Here is a 7,783-nt window from a genome sequence, read left to right on the forward strand (position 1 = left end):
ATGGCCTCTCAGGCTTTTTAATAATATGGCTGACCCACCCCTGGCCCTGATTCCTCTTCTGCACCAGTTCCCCATATCCATCAGGTTTCCAATGTTTCAAAAATGTGTCTACCTCCACTTTATCGATGGCCAATGAGCTATCCTCTACCATCTGACGTAAAGAATTCCGCTGTGTACATACACCTATTGATGCTTCTGGACACATCTTCAGTGATGTTCCTGGAATCATTGGGTGTTTCGGGTCTTTCAACATCATACAACCTCCTCCAGGTGACTCAGCCGGGGCTGATCAGACCCCAGCTTGTGTCCAGATGGCTAGCTACTTATGACTCCATGGCTCCCCTCTTTTGAGCCACAGCCACCTTGAGGCCCTCTCTGCCGCATCAGTGGTACTGCGGATGGCTCTCCTCTTCCTCTCTCCCTCGATGCCCAAAATGCTGAAGGCTCTAACTAAAGAATGGGCTATGAATCCCCTACAACCAACCTCCACTGGGAGACACCTCGCTCTCCATCCAGCCTGCTGACAGTTGCTGACCAGTCCTGCGTACTTGGAGAGCTTCCTTTCAAAGGCCTCCTCCAAGCTATCTTCCCATGGGACTGTCAGCTCCAGCAGCACCACTTGCTTAGTCGACTCAGACACTAGGACAATGTCTGGTCGCAGGGTGGTGGCTGCGATATGGTTGGGGAACTTCAGCTGCTGTTCGAGGTCCACCAACAGCTGCCAGTCCCTTGCAGAGGTCAGAATGCCTGCAGATATTCTTTTGGCAGGTATTGGCTGCTCCCTAGCTCTGACAAAGGCAATGGTCTGCTTGGAGGGTTGGGACCGCTTCGCCCACTCAACTCCTGTGCTGATGGCTTCAGCGATGGTCTTCAGGACCAGATCATGCCTCCACCTGTACCGTCCCTCACCAAGTGCCCTTGCACAGCTGCTTGGAGCACAGTGGGCATGCAGATGACTGTGTCTTGCCCCATGTGTGCTGGTTTGATGGGCTTGGAAGCACATCGTACACTGCCTGGATGAGAAATTGGATGCGGTGTGGTTCGGCTTTCCAAAGATCAGCTCAGGTCACTTTCCTCTCAACCGCATTCTCCCATCTTGTCCAAGCTCCCTGTTGCCTCATTTCCACCGCCTTGCAGGCTCTCATCTCCTCCACTACTGCTCTCACCTCCTCCTGAACTAGACAACGCCTTTCCTTCCCTCTGGTGTCCATTTGGGGAGTTGGAAAGGATCCTAGCCCAGCTCGGCCTCGTGTGACCACTCCCACCAGCCTCCTGTGACACAGCCTCGCCTCTGCCTCCTGAACAGCTTCCTCTGCCCTCCACTTCCTGCCAGTAGTTACTTGGATCCCTGCTCTAGCCACCTTCGGGTCACTTGAGTCCCTATACTGTCGCACTTCTCTGGTTCTTGTTACCTTGAATTCTTCCTCCAAGGATTTGAAGGGCAGTTGCAGTTTGTTGTGGTGTCCATAGAGTGCGATGCTGCTCAGGCTCTTTGGCAGCCCCAGCCATCTCCTGAGGTGGTTGCTAACCCTCCTCTCTAAGGTTTCGACTGTCGAGATCAGAACTGCATAGACAAGGAGGGGCCACAGGATTCTGGAAAGAATGCCATGCTGATACACCCAGGCTTTAAACTTCCCAGGTAGGCCAGACTTGTCCACAGATTTCAGCCAGCCATCCAACTCGGTGCAGGTTGCCTGAATGGATGTTGTGTCCCTTAAAGAGCTGTCAAAAACTTTGCCTAAGCTCTTGACTGGCTTTTCTGTGATGGTTGGGATGGCCGTGCCTGCGATGCTGAACTGGAACTTGTTCTCCACCTTCCCTTTCCTCAGCACCATCGATCTTGATTTGGCAGGTTTGAAATGCATCCGGGCCCACTCCATCAGCTTTTTGAGCACTTGCAGAATCCACTGGCAGCCTGGGACTGATTCTGTGGTGACTGTGAGGTCATCCATGAATGCCCTGATAGGTGGTTGCCGTTGAGCGGAATTCATTCTGGGCCCTCTGCACTCTGGTTCAGCAGACTTAGTGAGGATGTTCATGGCTATGGAGAACAGTGTCACTGAGATAGTGCACCCTGTGATGATGCCGACCTCCACCTTGTGCCAGGTTGATGTAATTGCTCCTGAAGAGACCCTCATCCTGAAGTTGCTGTAATAATCAGTGATAGGGTCTCTGATTCTGCTGGGGACGTGATATTTGGTCAGTGTGAGCTGCACCAGCTTGTGCGGAATGGAGCCGTATGCATTTGCCAGGTCGAGCCACAACACTGACAGGTTGCCCTTGTTCTCTCTGGCCTCCCTGATGAGCTGTGTCACCACACCAATGTGCTCCAGATAGCCTGGCATCCCTGAAATGCCACCCTCCTGGACTGATGTATCAATATTGGTGTTCTTTGCTAGGAAGGTGCACAGCCGGTTAGAAACTGCACTGAAGAAGATCTTCGCCTCGACACACAGCAGGGAGATGATGCAAAACTGATCTATCTGGGTGGCATTTTCCTCCTTCGGGATCCACTCCCCTTCAGCCACTCTCCACTGCTCTGGAATCTTCCCCCTTCTCCAGGAGATTCTCAGGATCTTCCACAGATGCAGCAGGAATTTGGGGCAGTTCTTGTACACTTTGTACGAGGTGTTGCTTAGTCCTGGAGCCGAGCTTGCCCTTGCTTTGCGGACAACCTCTCTGGCTTCCTTTAGTTGCAGCTCTGTCATATCGAACTGCACATCCGGTGCAGGTGGGTCTATTAGGATGTCACACTCTCCCAACTCCTGCTCTCTTTCAGGATCATTATATATCTTCTTCAGATGTTGGTCTATTTCTTCCTGCGAACAGGCCAGTTTCCCACTGCGCTTCTCCCCCAGCAACTCCTTGGTGAACTTGAAGGGGTTGGCGATAAAGGCAGCACGTTTTCGGGCCCTTTCACGATGCCGCCTCCAATGTCACTCTGCCCGGCGGAGGACCCTGATCTTCTTTCGTAGTATGCACATCAGCTGGGCCAAGCCAATGCGCTCCTCTTCTCTTGCCTCCTTGTATTAGGACTTCAGCGCTTTCATCTCCTGCCTGATGTTGTGGTTCCTCAATGCTCTTTGGTTCTTCGAGTAAGATGTTTTTGAGCCTCCTTTTCCCTCTTCTCTGAACCGTTCAGCTGCAATACTAACAATAATTGTTGTCATGGCTTGCAGCTTCCTATCAACCCCTCCCTTCACCGTTGCCTCCAGAATTTGGTTAACATCTTCATCAAACTGCTTCCACAGTGAAGTCATGTTAGCTGCAGGCCATTTGATCCGCCTCCTGTTAGACTTCATGTTAGAGGGATTAGCTTGCAACACTTGGAGGTTCCGGGCACTATGGGGTGACTCCGGGCCTGGCCTCTCCTTCGTCTCACCAGGTTGGACACCTGTGCGTTGTGCTGTTCCTGCTCCCGCCAAACACTTCATCCTTGCTTGGTGGATCTTCAAGCCGCGATCGTTCTTGCAAATTTTGCCACCTGCACACTGCTTCCTCATAGTCGTTTGTCCAAAGAATTATGGAATCTGCACCTCAGTTTTAACTGCTCACCCTCTTGCTTGTGGAAACATCTGAGCATCTACCCTCACATTTTTCAATAAGATGACCTCCTGTTCGTCAAGAATACAGGTCTAAGTTTGGCTTGGTGATAGGAGGCAGAGGTAGCAGTGAAAGGATGTTTATCTGACTAGTAGTCAGTAACTAGATGACAATGTACCTCAATGTGGAATTATCATTTCTTGAACAACCAACGTTATATATTAGACTCCAAGTCTGACCTCACCATAACCCTTCACATGAATGTATATCCTGTCCTCAGCCTTAACCTCTGCAATATATTTTTCCAGATTTTACTGTTAACTGGTCTACAAGGAAAGATTGTGATAGGTCCCCCAGTGGAACTTGCTGAGAAAAACTAGTCCTAGCCATCACAGGAAAAGCCTAAATAGGAGAGAATTTTCTCAGATGCAAATAGTACCATGCCTTAGAGATTGGTCGGGTGAAAATTGACCAGCAAAGCCAAAATGAAGGTATAACTTTTGAAGACAAGGATATTAATGGGTATGTTTTAAATTAAGTACTTTGTTTAATTTATCTGGAAACTGTCCAACCCAGCTGCGGATTTGTTCTTAAGTGTTGAGTTATTTTCGGTTATTTCAAATTGGGTTATTCACAATGCTGAGTTAACACAAAGTATTTTTATGACGAACTTTCAGATGAATTAATCAAGCTTTCCCACTCTTAAATATATCAAGCTATATTTTTGAAGGAAATTTATTTTTAAAATTACAAATTAAACACATTCTGTTCATATTTGCTTGGCCCAGATATTACATTGTATGTTAGACAAATTAATTTGACTAGAAAATGGGTGGTAACGTTGGATGAGTTGTGAAAAAGTTCTTAAAGTGGACACTGTTTTGAACACAATTTTTATACCAAAATTGATAATTCAGCAAGATTTGATAACACAGGAGGTCATTCAGCCTAACCCAGCTTTGGAATGCTGTTGCTTACTGTGTTATTATGTGTGTACATTATAAAGAACTTCAATTCCCACTGGGCAATGTGGTGATTCACCCAGAACCAGAAGTGAAGATAGTGACTTGGTTGCATGCGCTCAGTGTTGAACAGCTTTCTGTAAATAAAATGTCCTAGCGTTAAAACCATAGCAATTTTGTCTTTGTTAAGAACAAACCTAACATGGAGTCAGAAGTCAGTGTGGGGTCTAGACACAAGAGCGCAAATTGAGGAAAATTGATGCGCTATTGAGGAAAAGGAGGTTCCGACAAAGAGAAGCTGCTGAAGTTCATTGAATTCACCAAGGGAAATTTAGGCGAGAGGCCAAAAATTTCCGTCATGGAAAGTCTTCCTGCACATATACATTTACGGGCAATTTAACGGATAACTGGAAACACTTCTTATGGAGTATTAATATATTTAGCAGCTAGTGGAATGGGAGAGGCTGATGAAAAATTGAAAGTGTCTATTGGTGAAGATGCTTTGGACATCAATAACAGCTTTCAAATTGATGAGACAGCCTTTACATTGGACATTCTGATGACAAAAGTTAAGGAATATTTTGTCCCAAGTTAAAACATGACACTTGAGAGGTGTGTCCTTTTCTGTGACGAGAAACAACGTGTTAATGATGACCAATACTTAGCTGAGTTTCACACACTGAGTAAGTCCTGTGAGTTTGGAGATTTGAGAGACTCACTAGTTAGAGACAAAATAGTTTGCAGAATCCCAGATAATGGGTTCAAAGAAAGGTTGCTCCAAGAAAAAAAAATCTGATGCTGGAAAAGGTTGTGGATATGTGTAGAGTGGCGGAGACCACACGAGCATGAGCTGAGCACCTGCAACATGCAGAAACAAGAGTGCATGCTGTGTAAACAGAGGGGCAGAGTACAAAAGCAACAGCAAAGCAAAAGGCTCAAAAAGAAAACATGGAGGTAGGCACATCCCAAAGATGTGGCCTGCTGATGGAAAGTCCTGCAATAATTGTGGGAAGAAGTATCATTTTGCAAAGTGCTGCAAAGTCGGGCTACCAAGAGAACGGTGCACATAGTTGCTGAGGAAATGGAGGAAGTTTTTGTAGATTCTCTACAGACTGGTAAGACAGAATGGATTTTTCCAGTGACTGTGAAAGAGACAATAATTCCATTCAAGCTCGACACCAGAGCCCAGGTGAATCTGTCATCCCATGGATGATTAAAAGATTCTCTGAGTAAAGAGCATGATTCACCCAGTGAAATTAAAAGTGACAGACTATACTGGAAAGAACGTTCCAGTAAATGAGGGCTTTATAGTTTCCTTCAAGCACAAGGGGCAGCACTTGAAGGCACAGGTACTGATTGTTGAAAAGAGAATACAGCCAATATTAGAGCTGAGTGCATATGAAAAGATCAACCTTCTGAACAAAGTCATAACTGAAGAGCTTGGGTTTTAACACACGTTGCATAAAATATGATAACTGATCCTTAAAGCAAGGATGTCTCAATTTATGTCTTTTTTTTCTTGATAACAACCATTTTGGCATTAGAGTTAACTTCACAACATAGAGTGCTTGTTAGACGAAAAACGGAAGCCGTCCCATTTCTACGTAAATCTTGATTCTAGACTTATCTGAATTTTTAAAAAAAATGAGCTGAACCCCTAAACCCACAATTGCCCAGAAAAAACTATATCATGGCAGGACACCTGAAAATATTAATGTACTACCTAGATGACCAACACGCGACTAAAATAAAAAATGGCTTCACAAAATGTATATGTGAATATAAATGGCATTGCAGGAGGTGCTATCTCCTGGATGAGATGGTGCTTGAAAATGTTAAAGATCCTGCAGCAAATATAATGGATTATCACTGGAGTATTAGACACTATCTATACTTGCATATGGACCAAAGAAATAGGAGAAGGAGTGATTGATCTTCCACTTCTGTGTTATTTTTCTGCACTATCTCCATATCTCTTGATTCCTCTGTATTCCAGAAACATATTGTTTTGAATGAACTCCATGACTGAGCCTTCACAGCATTCCCTGGTAGATAATTCCAAAGAGTCATCACTTTTTGAATGGTGAAATTTCTCCTCAGCTCAGTCTGGATCAGTCTTCATTATTTTGATTCTGTGACCACGGATTCGTTATTCAGTGAAACATCTTCCTTTCCTGCAGCCTTTATCCAGATTTGTAAGAATTTCATGAGATCTCATTTTCTTCTTCTAAACTCGACCGGCTGAATTCAGTCAACTAATAGATCACCAGTAACAGCCTGAGAAGCTGAGAAGGAGACACAAAGAGTCAGCAGGTCGCTGGAATAAGGGACAAAAAACAAACTGCTTGAGGAAATCAGCTGTTAGACAGCATCTGTGGAGGGAAATGAACAGATGACCTTTCAAGTCGAGACCCTTCATCTGAATGGTCTTAACAGGAAACATTAATTGTTCATTTCCTCCACAGATGCAACCTAACCTGATACAGTATTTTTCTCCAGCAGGTTGTTTTCTGAACCTTAGAAGGATCTGTAATTTTCCTCACCCATTGCTTTTCAGAAGAGAACCAATCTCAATCTACGTCAGTACATAACCTCAAATTCCATATGTTCTAATCTTTTTGGCCAACTTCCTATGTGGGACCTAATTTCATTATTTCCATTTATAAATTCACCCATTCCTCTCTATAAGGGGCCCACAACTGCTCCACCAGAATAGACTCGTGAGAAACACAATAAGCTTCCATAGATCTGCCAACGCTTATTGAGTTTTTCACCAGTCCATTCTTGTATTCTGTCTTACCCCTATAAAGCAATTTCTTGGTCATCCTTCTAAAATGGCCCCAATACTCAGGGCCACTGCCATTCCAGCCTCTGTCTTTGATTTTATGCTTAATTTAATTTTTCTTGGGAGCATGGATAAATCACTTTTCCTTTTGAGTTTTATGCCAAAAATATATTTAATTTACACATTGATTCTTCAAATGCTGGCCTTTAGTTGTCCACCATCAAATTTTCACTCCATTTTCCTGATGAAGAATAGGCAACTATTGCCCTCCCCAAAGCCCCACCTGCCAATATCTTCATAGTTTCTTTTATTAAGATTTCAGCCCTAGTTTTCAATTCAGCTGCCTCATCTTCAAACTCAATGTCAAACTCTATCACATTCTGGATACTTCCTCCAAAAAGTCCCATTAGAGCAAATTATCAGTGAACCCTTTCTCATTGTTCAAAAGCACATCTAAAATAGCCTCTTTATTAGTTGGCTCCACAATGTCTAG

At 44.6% G+C, this 7,783-nt stretch overlaps 1 pseudogene; it reads right to left on the reverse strand.

The window, feature by feature from the left end:
• Window positions 1–319: 319 nt before the first annotated feature.
• LOC140200959 (uncharacterized) lies at window positions 320–3,449 on the reverse strand (annotated as a pseudogene).
• Between the last annotated feature and the right edge of the window lie 4,334 nt (window positions 3,450–7,783).

This window comes from Mobula birostris, chromosome 7 (genome assembly GCF_030028105.1).
Source record: "Mobula birostris isolate sMobBir1 chromosome 7, sMobBir1.hap1, whole genome shotgun sequence".
Lineage (NCBI taxonomy): Eukaryota > Metazoa > Chordata > Chondrichthyes > Myliobatiformes > Myliobatidae > Mobula > Mobula birostris.